The sequence below is a fragment of the Oncorhynchus gorbuscha genome, unplaced genomic scaffold (genome assembly GCF_021184085.1).
Source record: "Oncorhynchus gorbuscha isolate QuinsamMale2020 ecotype Even-year unplaced genomic scaffold, OgorEven_v1.0 Un_scaffold_759, whole genome shotgun sequence".
In the NCBI taxonomy this organism is placed as follows: Eukaryota; Metazoa; Chordata; class Actinopteri; order Salmoniformes; family Salmonidae; genus Oncorhynchus; species Oncorhynchus gorbuscha.
In genome coordinates this window covers 311,544-330,444 of record NW_025745797.1, presented here as the reverse complement: position 1 = coordinate 330,444, position 18,901 = coordinate 311,544, and the positions used below count along the sequence as shown (strand labels likewise).

The following is an 18,901-nucleotide window of genomic DNA, read 5'->3' as shown; positions in this document are numbered from 1 at the left end:
TGAAGATAGAAGTCTTTCTATATGTAGTGAAGATAAACAGCGTCAAGACGACACCATAAACACGTGGAGGGTTGAAAACCAAAGCATTGTTTTATACCATAGACGCTTCCCCGTATGTTACCAACATGGATAATGTAATAACAATTTAAGAGCCAAACGCCCAAATGCTATTTACGCATATAGAGGTATTCAACGTGCTTGTGTGTGTGCAGTGTACAGGGAGGGTCTTTCTGTAAAGTGAGAGGGAGATACCAGCCGTGTTTTCCAGACTGCCAAGAATGTCAGCCTTTAGAGGGATTGGTGGGGCTGCTTGTTTAAGCCAATAGGCAGAGAGTACAGCGTTAATGTCATCTCGCCGCCCGTGAGTCTCTCTGCGCTTTAACTTGTGGTGCTGTACCAACACCAGAACGCGAGCTGAGCTGTTAAATCAACGCCGCTGCTGGTCTGTGTGGTGAAACTCTCACGTCGTTTCTCTCTATATGATGTTCTGAAAAGGCGTTGTATTGTATTCATTCAAACTTCGAATAGTTCACGGTGAGACTAGAACGGAGGAACATAATACTGTAGGTGCAGCACTACTATTTAAAGTGGCGCCGATGACACCAATCGTGAATATTGTTCTACTCAATTAACGGAATATCCTTACCCCTACCCATAACTCCGCGCAATCAGTCTTTCTGGTGAGTAGCTATCAGTTTCGGATCTGTCTGTCTGTCGGTGAGTGGAATAGCTTGCCATTTAAATCTTTACGATACTTTGCAATACTTTTGTGCCGCTACAGTATGAAATTGCAATTTCAACTCCAGGTACACTGATTTCACCTTCACATTTCATGAAATATGTGTTTGAATATACAGTTGTCTTCCAGACCTGTTTAGTATAGAAATGTGGAAGTCAGATCTGGCCCACATGTAATTTCTCCCTGACGTGAAAATTATGTTTCTGTCACTTGTGCTTCTTTTCTATGAATGGATGAAGGTCTATGAATGTGTTCTGACAATCTGTACAAGTTGTTGTTATAAACTACTGCATATGGCTTATTCCTAGTCATTTAAACATTACAGAAACTTCAACTGTGAAACTTTAAGCCAGAAAAGAGACAGTAGCTCGTTAAAACGTGCGCGTAAAGACGCACCCCATTGTGGGTGTCATTTGGTGTGCCGCGCGACTCCCGAGGTTCCAGATGTGTGGATTCAGCTGTTGCTTGTCACTCATGTGACGACACCATCTCTCTCTCTCCAGCTCTCTCTCCTTACACGCGGTTGCTTTAGTGAACATAACGAATAATACCATGCTATTTGGCGCGTGAAGCCGTCCTGCTGTTAACCATCTTGACTTTATGCAATAAATCTCTCAGCAAAACCTCTCAAAATACACTTCACCTCTTTCCAATAGTGTTTTTTTTATATATAATTTCCTCCTTCGGACTGACGTGGTCCAGACCAGAGGCGACCTATCAAACCAGCGAAGGGGTGTCTAAGGCAGTGTCGCTTGACTGACACTTCTCACCTGGCACGTTTTCGTGTTTACACCAAATGCTTCAACTGACTGACAGACTAAAAGCCGAATTCGACCAAATAGTTTAGGAAACAATATAAAACTGATGTGATGTTTCACCGAGAGCAGCAAAGTGGAGGACCATTTTTAGCTACTGTAATGAAGGTAGTGGGGTCCCCTAGTGGCAGTTTAGATGTTCCTATAAGAGCATCAAGCTGTGATGTACTACAGTAAAATAGCGTTGCATGCAATTCAGATGTATATTGTAGGCTGCTACAACATGTTCATCTCTGAGTTCATACATTCATCATATTTTCCCAGATAACAGTTTTAGATGAGTTGTTCTCCCTCATAATAGTTCCACACATTTGGCCTCCCGAGTGGTGCAGCAGTCTAAGGCTCTGCATCGCAGTGCTTGAGGCTTCCCTACAGACCCACATTTGATCTCGGGCTGTATCACAACTGGCCGTGATCGGGAGTCCCACAGGGACATCATCTGGGTTAGGGAGGGTTTGGCCACGGGGCTTTACAAGTAGGCCGTCGTTGTAAATAAGAATTCTTAACTGACTTGCCTAGTTAAATAAAGGTTAAATAAAAAAATAAAATGAAGTGTAACAACATTTCAGCTGAAGGCCTATGTCACACTGGGTCCCAGGTATACAGCTCAGCCCCTCCTCTCACCTATTAGCCCCTCCCACCTCCTCTCAGCCCCTCCGCTCTCCTCTCAGCCCCTCTCCTCTCAGCCCCTCTCCTCTCAGCCCCTCTCCTCTCAGCCCCTCTCCTCTCAGCCCCTCCTCTCACCTATTAGCCCCTCCCCTCTCCTCTCAGCCCCTCTCCTCTCAGCCCCTCCTCTCACCTATTAGCCCCTCCCTCCTCCTCTCAGCCCCTCCTCTCACCTATTAGCCCCTCCCCTCTCTTCTCAGCCCCTCTCCTCTCAGCCCCTCCTCTCACCTATTAGCCCCTCCCCTCTCCTCTCAGCCCCTCTCCTCTCAGCCCCTCCTCTCACCTATTAGCCCCTCCCTCCTCCTCTCAGCCACTCCCCTCTCATCTCAGCCCCTCCCCTCTCCTCTCCTGGGGGTTGTGAATAACAAACTGGTAAAGCAGACCCAGGGGTATCATGTGACCAGCGGAGTGTCTTCACCACGGAGCCAAATGGCAACCAGCCAAACAGAGAGGAGGGTCTGCGTCCCAAGTGGCATATAGTGAGTGCACTTCTTTGACCGGGGTTCTGGTGCGCTATATAGATAACAGGGTGCCATTTGGGATGCAGCCAGGGGCTGAAGGAGCAGTGGGGCTGAGGGGGGGGAGCTATGGACCTGAGTGTGATGCCAAGCCTCTCTCTCTTCCTCTGGTAATACATCAGCCATTAAGACCACATGGAAGGCTCTAGTGTAGCTCAGGTGATTGGAATGTTCCAGCTAGACTACATGCATGTGTGGAGCGCTGTCGCTCTCTCTTGCGCGCACGTTCTTTCTCTCTGGCAACGACGAGGAGCATAAGCAACACTTGTGCTCTTGTCAACTAAACATTATTTATCACTGTGGCAGAGTAGCACCGTTCCCGTTTGGTACATTGTGTAAATATGATGTAATGACCATCTCACCTGCACATTTAGCTGAACTGGCATGTTGTTACTAAGTGCAATTCAAACAGGCTTTCTATACGGCCCCTTCATTGAGGTATCAAATTGTATTTGTCACATACACATGGTTAGCAGATGTTAATGCGAGTGTAGCAAAATGCTTGTGCTTCTAGTTCTGACAATGCAGTAATAACCAACAAGTAATCTAGCTAACAATAGCAACAGTTATGAGTTGTCACAAACACAGTCTGCTCTGAGAACTCCAACATCTTCCTGGAAACATGTTTTGTGTGTCAGCGGCTTATGAAGCAACACCAGACCCTTGTAATGTTTAGATTGTGTTATGGGATTAAAGCCTAGAAGGCTTCAGTTCAACGTACTAAAATGTCTATGTATTTACCCTTCACAATGTGCTGCTGAACAGAACCCCAGAGAGGAAATCCATCCTGGAGTTTGTTTTGATGCTCTTGGCCTTACTCCTGGAAAACCTTTTACTCAGTGACTCCCTGGTCTGGACTGCTCTGGTCCTGAGCCATGCTCTGCAGATAGAACCAGAACTCTGCTTGGGTCCCCTGTTAAAACCTCTGCTTTTACAGCTAAAACTGTGAGGTCTTGGCAGTGGTACAGTATTAGTTTCAGAGCCCTTTGTTAATTGTTACAATATCTGTGGTATATCTCACTTAAACATATAGGCCTAGGTATTCCTTTATAAATATATAGGCCTAGGTATTCCTTTATAAATATATAGGACTACGTATTCCTTTATAAACATATAGGCCTAGGTATTCCTTTATAAATATATAGGCCTAGGTATTCCTTTATAAACATATAGGCCTAGGTATTCCTTTATAAACATATAGGACTAGGTATTCCTTTATAAATATATAGGCCTAGGTTACCTTTATAAATATATAGGACTATGTATTCTTTTATAAACATATAGACCTAGGTATTCCTTTATAAATATATAGGACTAGATATTCCTTTATAAATATACAGGACTAGGTATTCCTATCATCTTCTAATAAGTCTTTCTGTTCTGGGGAGTTGTGCTGTATATCACCATGGGCTATGTGTGTGTGTTGTGTTGTGTTGTGTTGTGTGTGTGTGTGTGTGTGTGTGTGTGTGTGTGTGTGTGTGTGTGTGTGTGTGTGTGTGTGTGTGTGTGTGTGTGTGTGTGTGTGTGTGTGTGTGTGTGTGTGTGTGTGTGTGTGTGTGTGTGTGTGTGTGTGTGTGTGTGTGTGTGTTATGTATGTGTGTGTGTTGTGTGTGTGTGTGTGTGTGTCACCTCAGTTGGTTTGCAGTAATATCTCAGACCAGGTAAGGTACACAGAGCCATGTTTGTTCCTGGAGGAATGAATCTGTACGCAGGGCAATGTAAATCACTGCTAACCTCAAAACACTCCTGGCAAGTTTCTATTCCCTCAAGTTGTGTTCTCAGGCTGAGGCTGGGGAAAACATGGAATGGATGGGGCCAGGCAGGCAGACCAGCTCTGGGTTCTGGAGGTTTTGGAACAATGCTGTCACTTAGTATGTGATGAGAAGCACAGTGAGAAACGTGCACGGCTACTCACAGAGCTCAGATAAATATTGAATGGGGGTAGTACTAACAGCAGACCAGCACTGGGTTGTGTAAATGTTGGAATAACGCTGTCAGTTGGGGTTTGACAGAGGGCCAGTGAGACGTGTGCACGACTAGTGAAGGAGTGTGTGTGTGTGTGTGTGTGTGTGTGTGTGTGTGTGTGTGTGTGTGTGTGTGTGTGTGTGTGTGTGTGTGTGTGTGTGTGTGTGTGTGTGTGTGTGTGTGTGTGTGTGTGTGTGTGTGTGTGTGTGTGTGTGTGTGTGTGTGTGTGTGTGTGTGTGTGTGTGTGTGTGTTCAGTACAGGACAGTGAAGTGTAGGGTTTCCTAAACACGGTCCAGGGCAATAGCACAACAAAGCTGATTTAAATAACCAACTCATCATCAATCTTTAATTATGTCAATCAGCTGTGTAGTGCTAGGGAGAAGAAAAACATGTGTAAGGTGGCTGCTCAGTGGCCTGGCCGTAACCATGGTGATGAAAGGGAACTCATCTACGAGCTGTGGCTTGTTCTAATCACCATGAACCAGGGCTCTGCTTGTCCGCGGTCACTAACCCAACCCAAGACAGCCGCATTTGCTCCCCGAGCCTCATATTATGGTCTGGCTGTGTCACAGATAGGAACAGGACTGGAGAACTAACTCCTTCAGATACATATATCATTGAAACAGTTTATTTGATTTATATGATCAAATCTGTGTCTAAACTTTCAGCAGTTGGTAGGTTTGCTGCCTGTCTGTAAGATAACAGCAGTTTGCTGCCTGTCTGTAAGATAACAGCAGTTGGCTGCCTGTCTGTAAGATAACAGAAGTTTGCTGCCTGTCTGTAAGATAACAGCAGTTTGCTGCCTGTCTGTAAGATAACAGCAGTTTGCTGCCTGTCTGTAAGATAACAGCAGTTGGCTGCCTGTCTGTAAGATAACAGCAGTTTGCTGCCTGTCTGTAAGATAACAGCAGTTTGCTGCCTGTCTGCAAGATAACAGTAGTTGCTGCCTGTCTGTAAGATAACAGCAGTTTGCTGCCTGTCTGCAAGATAACAGCAGTTTGCTGCCTGTCTGTAAGATAACAGCAGTTTGCTGCCTGTCTGTAAGATAACAGCAGTTTGCTGCCTGTCTGTAAGATAACAGCAGTTTGCTGCCTGTCTGTAAGATAACAGCAGTTGGCTGCCTGTCTGTAAGATAACAGAAGTTTGCTGCCTGTCTGTAAGATAACAGCAGTTTGCTGCCTGTCTGTAAGATAACAGCAGTTTGCTGCCTGTCTGTAAGATAACAGCAGTTGGCTGCCTGTCTGTAAGATAACAGCAGTTTGCTGCTTGTCTGTAAGATAACAGCAGTTTGCTGCCTGTCTGCAAGATAACAGTAGTTGCTGCCTGTCTGTAAGATAACAGCAGTTTGCTGCCTGTCTGTAAGATAACAGCAGTTTGCTGCCTGTCTGTAAGATAACAGCAGTTTGCTGCCTGTCTGTAAGATAACAGCAGTTGGCTGCCTGTCTGTAAGATAACAGCAGTTTGCTGCCTGTCTGTAAGATAACAGCAGTTTGCTGCCTGTCTGTAAGATAACAGCAGTTTGCTGCCTGTCTGTAAGATAACAGCAGTTGGCTGCCTGTCTGTAAGATAACAGCAGTTTGCTGCCTGTCTGTAAGATAACAGCAGTTTGCTGCCTGTCTGCAAGTTGCTGCCTGTCTGTAAGATAACAGTAGTTGCTGCCTGTCTGTAAGATAACAGCAGTTGCTGCCTGTCTGTAAGATAACAGCAGTTTGCTGCCTGTCTGTAAGATAACAGCAGTTTGCTGCCTGTCTGTAAGATAACAGCAGTTTGCTGCCTGTCTGTAAGATAACAGCAGTTTGCTGCCTGTCTGTAAGATAACAGCAGTTTGCTGCCTGTCTGTAAGATAACAGCATTACGTCATTCTAAACTGATATGTGAAGTGTTTTGGGGAGTTTTTAATTCATGCCTCGGAGTGCAAGTCAACTTGGCACCATGTTAATTACCTATACACACTATTTATATTGGAAGATGATTAAAGGACGTCTGTTATTTCACACACACACACACACACACACACACACACACACACACACACACACACACACACACACACACACACACACACACACACACACACACACACACACACACACACACACACACACACACACACACACACACACACACACACACACACACACACACACACACACACACACACACACACACCCACACTAGTTATTAAGACATTAAAGATGATTGTTATGAGAGCAAGGTGATTCTAAACGATGCTGGAGGTAAACAGAGCAGCTCGGCATGCAGTCATCAATGTAAAGACATGGGAAAGTTTATGACAACCACATCATTACTTTGAGTAAAACGATCTCCCTGGGTAAGGAACAGCACTATAAACTATATGTCTTTTGGATGGGGTTTTCTTTTGATTGTGAATGTGCTGATAGAAAGATACAGTGCCTTGCAAAAGTATTCGGCCCCCTTGAACTTTGCGACCTTTTGGCACATTTCAGGCTTCAAACATAAAAATATAAAACTGTATTTTTTTTGTGAAGAATCAACAACAAGTGGGACACAATCATGAAGTGGAACGACATTTATTGGATATTTCTAACTTTTTTAACAAATCAAAAACTGAAAAATTGGGCGTGCAAAATTATTCAGCCCCCTTAAGTTAATACTTTGTAGCGCCACCTTTTGCTGCGATTACAGCTGTAAGTCGCTTGTGGTATGTCTCTATCAGTTTTGCACATCGAGAGACTGAATTTTTTCCCATTCCTCCTTGCAAAACAGCTCGAGCTCAGTGAGAAGAGAGTTTGCTGCACTGAAAGTAAAGGGTCTGAATAATTGATGGGAAGATGGATGGAGCCAAATACAGGACCATTCTGGAAGAAAACCTGATGGAGTCTGCAAAAGACCTGAGACTGGGACGGAGATTTGTCTTCCAACAAGACAATGATCCAAAACATAAAGCAAAATCTACAATGGAATGGTTCAAAAATAAACATATCCAGGTGTTAGAATGGCCAAGTCAAAGTCCAGACCTGAATCCAATCGAGAATCTGTGGAAAGAACTGAAAACTGCTGTTCACAAATGCTCTCCATCCAACCTCACTGAGCTCGAGCTCAGTTAGAAATATCCAATAAATGTCGTTCCACTTCATGATTGTGTCCCACTTGTTGTTGATTCTTCACAAAAAAATACAGTTTTATATCTTTATGTTTGAAGCCTGAAATGTGCCAAAAGGTCGCAAAGTTCAAGGGGGCCGAATACTTTCGCAAGGGACTGTATATTGTCCTAATCTGAATGCTCAATGATAACACTCTGATTGGATACTGTGAGTTGAGAAGGAGGAAGGAGTCTGCGTAGAAGTGGGTTCATTGGTTTAAAAAAGACTTCTGCCTTTTCTAATGTGTCTCATGTCAAGCTAAGAAAAGCTCATGAGCTGAATGTCCTCATTCAAGTCGAATTAGAAACCCCTGCTCTCACTCCCCTCTCTCTTTCTCTCTCCCCCTCTCTCTTTCTCTCTCCCCTTCTCTCTCTCTCCTTCTCTCACTCTCACTCTCCCTCTCTCTTTCTCTCTCTCCCCCTCTCTCCCCCTTTCTCTCTCTCTCCCCCTCTCTCTCTCCCCCTCTCTCTCTCTCTCTCTCTCTCTCTCTCTCTCTCTCTCTCTCTCTCCCCCCTCTCCCCTCTCTCTCTCTCCCCCTCTCCCCCTCTCTCTCTCTCTCTTTCTCTCTCCCCCTCTCTCTCTCTCCCTGTCTCTCTCTCCCTGTCTCCTCTCTTCTTCTGAAGTCTTCAGCTGACTCCTGCACAAGGAGCTCTTATTCACCCCCCCGTCCTTCCCTCTCACAACCACCATTACCCTGATGAGTGGCCTGTAGGGAGGAGTGTGATGCTGTATCATCAGTGGATCTCCACTTTGTCTCAAAGTGTTTACCAGGGGACCGGCAGCTGATTGTCCAGAAGGAAAACGCTTTGATTGGTCCGATTTCATCAGATGATAATGCCACCCTGGCTGTTTCAGGAAGGACCGTATTATAATAATGAAGTCAAAGAGGGTTTGAACTAACACAGTACTAACACAGTACTAACGCAGTACTAACGCAGTACTAACGCAATACGAACACAGTACTAACACAGTACTAACACAGTACTAACGCAGTACTAACACAGTACTAATGCAATACTAACATAGTACTAACACAGTACTAACGCAGTACTAACACAGTACTAATGCAATACTAACATTGTACTAACACAGTACTAACACAGTACTAATGCAATACTAACATAGTACTAACACAGTACTAACACAGTACTAACATAGTACTAACATAGCACTAACACAGTACTAGCGCAATATTAACACAGTACTAGCACAGTACTAGCACAGTACTAACACAGTACTAACGCAATACTAACGCAGTACTAACACAGTACTAATGCAATATTAACACAGTACTAACACAGTACTAACACAGCACTAACGCAATACTAACGCAGTACTAACACAGTACTAACACAGTACTAACACAGTACTAACGCAGTACTAACACAGTACTAATGCAATATTAACACAGTACTAACACAGTACTAACGCAATACTAACACAGTACTAACACAATAGTAATACAGTACTAACACAGTACTAATACAATAGTAATACAGTACTAACACAGTACTAACGCAATAGTAACACAGTACTAACACAGTACTAACACAGTACTAACACAATAATAATACAGTACTAACACAGTACTAACGCAATAGTAACACAGTACTAACACAGTACTAACACAGTACTAATGCGGTAATAACACAATACTAACGCACTACTAACACAATACTCACACAGTACTAAAGTCTGCACAGCATTTCAGAACACAGCATTTCAGAGAATAATAATAATATAATATATGCCATTTAGCAGACGCTTTTATCCAAAGCGACTTACAGTCATGTGTGCATACATTCTGCGTATGGGTGGTCCCGGGGATCGAACCCACTACCCTGGCGTTACAAGCGCCATGCTCTACCAACTGAGCTACAGAACTGTGCTGTAGCTACGGTACCGGTAGCCCTGTAAACAAGGTAGTTGTGGTTACCGTAGTTTCACTACAGGGTGGCAGGTAGCCTAGCGGTTAGAGCGTTGGGTCAGTAACCAAAAAGTTGCTGGATTGAATCCCCGAGCTGACATGGTAAAAATCTGTCATTCTGCCCCTGAACAAGGCAGTTAACCCACTGTTCCCGGTAGGCTGTCATTGTAAATAAGAATTTGTTCTTAACTGACTTGCCTAGTTAAATAAAGGTTTTAAAAACTACAGTGTTGGTACTGTAGAGATCTGTGGATAGAAAAGTATTTTGACAAATTGAGGTGTCCACCATTTTGGTAAGAAATGTGTTCTTTTGCTGTGATGCAGAACCACAGTACTCATTTTCCTTTCTAACACAAACTATCTTTTTTTATTGGGGTCCGTAATTAAGTGCCGGAATATCCTCCTTGACTACAACCATTCTATTTCAGAAAGAGAGAGGGAGAGAGAGAGAGAGAGAGAGAGAGAGAGAGTAATGATATACTGGTATGTCCATGGAGGTGTCATAATGGTAAGGTCAGATGATGAGAGCCTGGGCTTTCTCTTTCAAAACAATACTAACAGTGATCTGACTGTCTGCCTGTTCAGGGTTTGAGGGTGAAATGGAGATTAAATGAATGAATGATTAATGATGTAGTAAATCCATGTATTGTGTGTTAATACTACTAAACCCACTGAAACCAGACTGGAAGCCAGGATCTAAATGAGATCAGGGGGAAACGTCACTATCCAAAGCCGGTCAGCTATGACATCCAACATGTGAGGGCTTAGGGTTAGTGTGTGTGTGTGTGTGTGTGTGTGTGCGTGCGTGCGTGTGTGTGTGTGTGTGTTTCCTGAGAAAGCCCTCCAGAGAATCCCCTGGGGGTCTGAAAACTTCCCTTTCAACAATACAGCCCGTTACGCCTCAGAGTCCACCTGCCGCAGATACGCACCATTACATGGTACACTGGCATGTTTGGTTCCTTAGATGAAGCCCTGTGGTTTGATTGGGAGGGAAAACCCCTGTCTACACTCTCTCCTCATGAAGTCTCCTTCATATCCTCCTGTCTCCATCTGTTGAGGACTATCAGCCTGTGTTGCTGTGGTGTTGAAGAGGGTCCAGACATTCCATGTGTATGATATAGGGGGGAGATGCTCCAGTGGGTGAGAACTCGCAGGTGGGTCTTGACCGTCTGAGTTAACGAAGGCCAACTCAGGATAGTATGGCTCGGTGACAGAGAGAGAGGAGAGAGAGAGAGAGAGAGAGTGCTTGCGTGCGTGTATGTGTGTGTGTGTGTGTGTGTGTGTGTGTGTGTGTGTGTGTGTGTGTGAGCTAGAGAGACAGAGTGATAGAGACATAGATAGAGAGAGAGACAGTGTCACACCCTGATCTTTCACCTGTCTTTGTGATTGTCTCCACCCCCCTCCAGGTGTTGCCCATCTTCCCCATAATCCCCTGTGTATTTATACCTGTGTTCTCTGTTTCTCTGTTGCCAGTTTCTTGTTTGTCAATCCAACAAGCGTTTTTGGGTCAGCTCCTGCTTTTCCCCAGTCTCTCTTTTCTTGTCCTCATGGTTGCCTTGCCTGTCCTAACGCTGTACCCACCCGCATAAACAAGCTGCCTGCCCCTGAGCCTGCCTGCCATCCTGTACCTTTGCCCCTGTTGCTGTAATAAACATTGTTACTTCGACACGGTCTGCATCTGAGTCTTACCTTGAAACCTGATACAGAGAGAGAGAGAGAGAGAGAGAGAGTGTGTGCGTGTGTGTGTGTGTGTGTGAGAGAGAGAAAGAGGGAGAGAGAGAGAGAGAGAGAGAGAGAGAGAGAGAGAGAGAGAGAGAGAGAGAGAGAGAGAGAGAGAGAGAGAGAGAGAGAGAGAGAGAGAGAGAGAGAGAGCGTGTGAGAGAGTGTGTGAGAGGAGAGAGAGAGAGAGAGAGAGAGAGAGAGAGAGAGAGAGAGAGAGAGTATGTGTGTGTGTGTGTGTGAGAGAGAGAGTTCTCTTCTCCAGGTCTATAATAACAGTGGTGGAGCTCCCTCACTGAAGGCTCTCTGTTGAACCTCAGCCTGACTACTAGTGACCTGGTGTGGAATGCTGCTGTGACAGAGACGTGCCAAATTCATCTCTCTCTCTCTCTCTCTCTCTCTCTCTCTCTCTCTCTCTCTCTCTCTCTCTCTCTCTCTCTCTCTCTCTCTCTCTCTCTCTCTCTCTCTCTCTCTCTCTCTCTCTCTCTCTCTCTCTCTCTCTCTCTCTCTCTCTCTCTCTCTCTCTCTCTCTCTCTCTCTCTCTCTCTCTGTTCTTCATCCTCCTCTGTGTCATTTGCAGCATAACTTAACCTACATAAACAGTTTAACACAGAGTAAAGCATTGTCCTGGATATTATACCATAGAAATGTTATACACTGAGTATACCAAACATTAGGAACACCTTCTGAACATTAAGTTACACCCCCCTTTGCCCTCAGAACAGCCACAAATTGTCAGGGCATGGACTCTACAAGATGTAGAAAGTGTTCCACAGGGAGGCTGGCCCATATTGACTCCAATGCTTCCCACAGTTGTGTCAAGTTGGCTGGATATCTTTTGCGTGGTGGACCATTCTTGATACACACAAGAAACTGTTGAGCTTGAAAAACCCAGCAGCGTTGCAGTTCTCAATACAAACCGGTCCTCCTGTTACCTACTACCAGACCCTGTTCAGAGGCACTTCAATATGTTGTCTTTCCCATTCACACTCCGAATGGCACACATATACAATCCATGTCTCAGCTGTCTCAAGGATTACAAATCTTTCTTTAACCTGTCTCCTCTCCTTCATCTTCATCTAGTGATTGAAGTGGATTTAGGGTAACCTGGAAACATCTAGGGTAACCTGGAAACATCTAGGGTAACCTGGAAACATCTAGGATAACCTAGAAACATCTAGGGTAACCTGGAAACATCTAGGGTAACCTGGAAACATCTAGGGTAACCTGGAAACATCTAAGGCAACATGGAAACATCTAGGACAACCTGGAAACATCTAGGACAACCTGGAAATATCTAGGGCAACCTGGAAACAACTAGTACAACCTGGAAACATCTAGGGTAACCTGGAAACATCTAGGGCAACCTGGAAACATCTAGGGCAACCTGGAAACATCTAGGGTAAGCTGGAAACATCTAGCGTAACCTGGAAACATCTAGGGCAACCTGGAAACATCTAGGGCAACCTGGAAACATCTAGTACAACCTGGAAACATCTAGGGTAACCTGGAAACATCTAGGGTAACCTGGAAACATCTAGGGCAACATGGAAACATCTAGGACAACCTGGAAACATCTAGGACAACCTGGAAACATCTAGGGCAACCTGGAAACATCTAGGGTAAACCTGGAAACATCTAGGGTAACCTGGAAACATCTAGGGCAAACATCTGGAAACCTGGAAACATCTAGGGCAACCTGGAAACATCTAGGGTAACCTGGAAACATCTAGGGCAACATGGAAACATCTAGGACAACCTGGAAACATCTAGGGCAACCTGGAAACATCTAGTACAACCTGGAAATAACCTGGAAACATCTAGGGCAACCTGGAAACATCTAGGGCAACCTGGAAACATCTTAGTGGACAACCTGGAAACATCTAGGGTAACCTGGAAACATCTAGGGCAACCTGGAAACATCTAGTACAACCTGGAAACATCTAGGGTAACCTGGAAACATCTAGGGTAACCTGGAAACATCTAGGGCAACCTGGAAACATCTAGGACAACCTGGAAACATCTAGGACAACCTGGAAACATCTAGGGCAACCTGGAAACATCTAGGACAACCTGGAAACATCTAGGGTAACCTGGAAACATCTAGGGCAACCTGGAAACATCTAGGGCAACCTGGAAACATCTAGGGTAACCTGGAAACAATCTAGGGCAACCTGGAAACATCTAGGGCAACCTGGAAACATCTAGGGCAACCTGGAAACATCTAGCAAACTGGAAACATCTAGAAACCTGGAAACATCTAGGGCAACCTGGAAACATTTAGTACAACCTGGAAACATCTAGGGTAACCTGGAAACATCTAGGGTAACCTGGAAACATCTAGGACAACCTGGAAACATCTAGGGTAACCTGGAAACATCTAGGACAACCTGGAAACATCTAGGACAACCTGGAAACATCTAGGGTAACCTGGAAACATCTAGTACAACCTGGAAACATCTAGGGTAACCTGGAAACATCTAGGGCAACCTGGAAACATCTAGGGCAACCTGGAAACATCTAGGGCAACCTGGAAACATCTAGGGCAACCTGGAAACATCTAGGGCAACCTGGAAACATCTAGGGCAACCTGGAAACTCAGAAAACTACATGTAGAAGCCGGCGAGCCGCAATGTTTACATATAGGCTGGTCATCGGATCCCTTCTGTCATGGCTTGTGCATTATGGGAAAGTGACCACATTGTGTAACAGGGTCAGTGTGTATTTGTTCCACTTGAGTGACTCTGTTCTGCTCTCTCCTCCCTAGAGGCATATCATTATGACTCTGTATACACAGAGCCTGGTCCCTGGCCTGGCCTACATTCTATCAGGGTACAGGAGAGCTTCTATGGAGGGAGTCGCTATGGAGTAGAATTAGGGTGATGCAACACACACACAGGCACACACATACATACACAACACACACACACACACACATACAGTACACAGGCAGACAAACATACCCACACTTACACAATCACACACACACACATCACACACTGGCACACACACACAAACAATCACACACACACGTACACACTGGCAGACAAACACACCCACACACAAACAATCACACACACACACACACACACTGGCAGACACACATACACACACACACACACACACACACACACACACACACACACACACACACACACACATACAGTACACTGGCAGACACACATACCCACACTCACACACACAAGCATGCAGGCACGCACACACACACACACACACACACCCACACACACACACCAATCTGAGCATGATATGCCATGAGATGTTTTGTCTTGTAGAGGGGTTCCCACGTATTCCAGTTTTCATTTAGACTCTAAAGTCATTTGTTTTCTAAATGAACTGTGAATGACGTGTTATTTTAACGTGCCGTTTCCTTTCTGTTTTCTCAGCTGAAACAGGAGAAGGAAATCACTTCTTAACAGGAAGAGAGACACATGGACCACAACAACAGCATGACAAGTGTTGAACATCTGTCTCAGTTCATTTATTAATCAAGTCTGGAGCCAGAAATAACAACAATAACATAGCAGCCCAAACGCCACACCATATTTTCTCCATTATGAAAACAGACCTGAGTTCAGTTCTTATCTGTTATAATCACATAGCAGCCCAAACACCACACCATATTTTCTCCATTATGAAAACAGACCTGAGTTCAGTTCTTATCTGTTATAATCACATAGCAGCCCAAACACCACACCATATTTTCTCCATTATGAAAACAGACCTGAGTTCAGTTCTTATCTGTTATAATCACATAGCAGCCCAAATGCATCACTATATTTTCTCCATTATGAAGACCTGAATTCAGTTCTTATCTGTTATTCTTGTCAGCCTTTCTTCCTCTCCCTTGACGCTGACTGTGCAGGGGTGTGTGTGCGTGCCTGTGTGTGCGTGTGCATCCTTGCATGTGCGTGTTCGTGTCCGTACGTGTGTACGTGCTTGTGTACGTATGTCCCTACTTATTATGAGAAGCACATGTTTTGTTGCTCATTTGGAAGGAGAATAAAATTATTATAATGTTGAGGCATGGTTCCTTTCCTCCTCAGAGTATTGTTCCCTGTGGAGGTTTACTGTACTCTACTAAACTCTGGGTTAGATCCTGTTTGGCCACGTGTTCCCTATGGAGGTTTACTGTACTCTACTAAACTCTGGGTTAGATCCTGTTTGGCCACGTGTTCCCTATGGAGGTTTACTGTACTCTACTAAACTCTGGGTTAGATCCTGTTTGGCCACGTGTTCCCTATGGAAGTTTACTGTACTCTACTAAACTCTGGGTTAGATCCTGTTTGGCCACGTGTTCCCTATGGAGGTTTACTGTACTCTACTAAACTCTGGGTTAGATCATGTTTGGCCACATGTTCCCTATGGAGGTTTCCTGTACTCTACTAAACTCTGGGTTAGATCCTGTTTGGCCGGGTGTTCCCTATGGAGCTTCACTGTACTCTACTAAACTCTGGATTAGATCCTGTTTGGCCGGGTGCTCCCTATGGAGCTTCACTGTACTCTACTAAACTCTGGGTTGGGTCTTGCATAGCCGGGTGGTCTGCTGGGAACTCCATATGAACAAAGCTCATCTTGAATGAATGTCTGAAATAATGCTTAACAGGATGCAGGGTGGGGGGGCATTTCCATTTCCTCCTTGCTAATAGCTAACTCATTGGATTGTGAGTAAAGCCTGCTTGACGATACATGAGTTACATGTTTAACAGAAATGTCACTACAGATTTCACTCTTCAGAAATAAACTTTTCAATGGGATTATTTCTCTCTAAAATGAGTTTTGAGATGTCTAAAACTCTGAGGGGGTCTTGGTCCTTAATAAAGCCTCTAGCTTGTCATCTCAGGGCTGAGGACGGGGAGATGACGTCCCCTCTCTCTTTTTCTCTTTTTCTATCTTTCTTTCTTTCTTTCTCTCTTGCTCTCTCTCTCTGTCTCTGTCTCTGTCTCTCACTCTCTATCTCACTCTCTCTCTCTCTGTCTGTCTCTGTCTCTGTTTCTCTCTCTCTCTCTCTGTCTCTCACTCTCTCTCTCTGTCTCTCACTCTCTATCTCACTCTCTCTCTCTCTGTCTGTCTCTGTCTGTCTCTGTCTCTGTTTCTCTCTCTCTCTGTCTCTCACTCTCTCTGTCTCTCACTCTCTATCTCACTCTCTCTCTCTCTCTGTCTCTGTCTCTGTTTCTCTCTCTCTCTCTCTGTCTCTCACTCTCTCTCTCTGTCTCTCACTCTCTATCTCACTCTCTCTCTCTCTGTCTGTCTCTGTCTCTGTTTCTCTCTTTCTCATAAAGGCATATACAGGATTTTATTAGCTGTGTAGTAGCCCTGTGCCAACTCCCTGTCCTCTGTCTCTCAGTCAGTCTAATTCAATATTGTTAACTGACACATTCCACTTAACGAGTCTAGAAGTCACACTGACCTTTGTCTCTGCAGCTGAAAGGTGATCTCTCGCTCTGATGCTGAAAATGTGATATTTCTCTCTGCAGCTGAAAGGGTGATCTCTCTCTCTGATGCTGAAAATATGATATTTCTCTCTGATGCTGAAAATGTGATATTTCTCTCTGCAGCTAAAAGGGTGATCTCTCTCTCTGCTGCTGAAAGGGTGATCTCTCTCTGATGCTGAAAGGGTGATCTCTTTCTGCTGCTGAAAGGGTGATCTCTCTCTCTCTCTGCTGCTGAAAGGGTGATCTCTCTCTCTCTGCTGAAAGGGTGATCTCTCTCTCTGCTGAAAGGGTGATCTCTCTCTCTGATGCTGAAAGGGTGATCTCTCTCCCTGATGCTGAAAGGGTGATCTCTCTCCCTGATGCTGAAAGGGTGATCTCTCTCCCTGATGCTGAAAGGGTGATCTCTCTCTTTCTGCTGCTGAAAGGGTGATCTCTCTCTTTCTGCTGCTGAAAGGGTGATATCTCTCTCTGCTGAAAGGGTGACCTCTCTCCCTGATGCTGAAAGGGTGATCTCTCTCCCTGATGCTGAAAGGGTGATCTCTCTCTCTCTGCTGCTGAAAGGGTGATCTCTCTCTCTGCTGCTGAAAGGGTGATCTCTCTCCCTGATGCTGAAAGGGTGATCTCTCTCTCTGCTGAAAGGGTGCTGCTGAAAGGGTGATCTCTTTCTGCTGCTGAAAGGGTGATCTCTCTCTCTCTCTCTGCTGCTGAAAGGGTGATCTCTTTCTGCTGCTGAAAGGGTGATCTCTCTCTCTCTCTGCTGCTGAAAATATGATATTTCTCTCTAATGCTGAAAATATGATATTTCTCTCTGATGCTGAAAATATGATATTTCTCTCTGATGCTGAAAATATGATATTTCTCTCTGCAACTGAAAAGGTGATCTCTCTCTCTGCTGAAAGGGTGATCTCTCTCTGATGCTGAAAGGGTGATCTCTCTATCTGATGCTGAAAGGGTGATCTCTCTCTCTCTGCTGCTGAAAGGGTGATCTCTCTCTGCAACTGAAAAGGTGATCTCTCTCTCTGCTGCTGAAAGGGTGATCTCTCTCTGATGCTGAAAAGGTGATCTCCCTCTCTATGCAGCTGACTTGAAACCCCTTCTCTCTCAGTATGAGTGAACCAAAAGTCATGGTCTCCCCAGCTGTCCCACACAGACCTGTCCTCATCATGACAGTCTACTCTGTCCTCTATAGTTGTCCCACACAGACCTGTCCTCACCCTTACTGTACTCTACTAAACTCTGGGTTAGATCCTGTTTGGCCACGTGTTCAGACATGTCCTCATCCTGACAGTAACCCAGACATGTCCTCATCCTGACAGTAACCCTGTCCTCTATAGCTGTCCCACACAGACCTGTCCTCATCCTGACAGTAACCCTGTCCTCTAGACCAGACCTGTCCTCATCCTGACATTAACCCTGTCCTCTAAAGCTGTCCCACACATACCTGTCCTCATCCTGACAGTAACCCTGTCCTCTATAGCTGTCCTACACAGACCTGTCCTCATCCTGACAGTAACGCTGTCCTCTATAGCTGTCCTACACAGACCTGTCCTCATCCTGACATTAACCCTGTCCTCTAAAGCTGTCCCACACATACCTGTCCTCATCCTGACAGTAACCCTGTCCTCTATAGCTGTCCTACACAGACCTGTCCTCATCCTGACAGTAACCCTGTCCTCTATAGCTGTCCTACACATACCTGTCCTCATCCTGACAGTAACCCTGTTCTCTATAGCTGTCCCACACAGACCTGTCCTCATCTTGACAGTAACCCTGTCCTCTATAGCTGTCCCACACAGACCTGTCCTCATCCTGACAGTAACCCTGTCCTCTAAAGCTGTCCCACACAGACCTGTCCTCATCATGACAGTCTACTCTGTCCTCTATAGTTGTCCCACACAGACCTGTCCTCACCCTTACTGTACTCTACTAAACTCTGGGTTAGATCCTGTTTGGCCACGTGTTCAGACATG

The 18,901-nt window shown here is 45.0% G+C and overlaps 1 protein-coding gene across 1 annotated transcript in view; it reads left to right on the top strand.

Annotated features, from left to right (window-relative positions):
• The first annotated feature begins 316 nt into the window (after positions 1–316).
• The window catches only part of LOC124020069 (prickle-like protein 1), a 72,929-nt gene continuing 54,344 nt past the window's right edge, over positions 317–18,901 (top strand). Inside the window, exon 1 of the mRNA XM_046335482.1 lies at positions 317–680. The gene's annotated coding sequence lies outside the window, so the exon portion shown is untranslated. The remainder of the gene's footprint in view (positions 681–18,901) is intronic.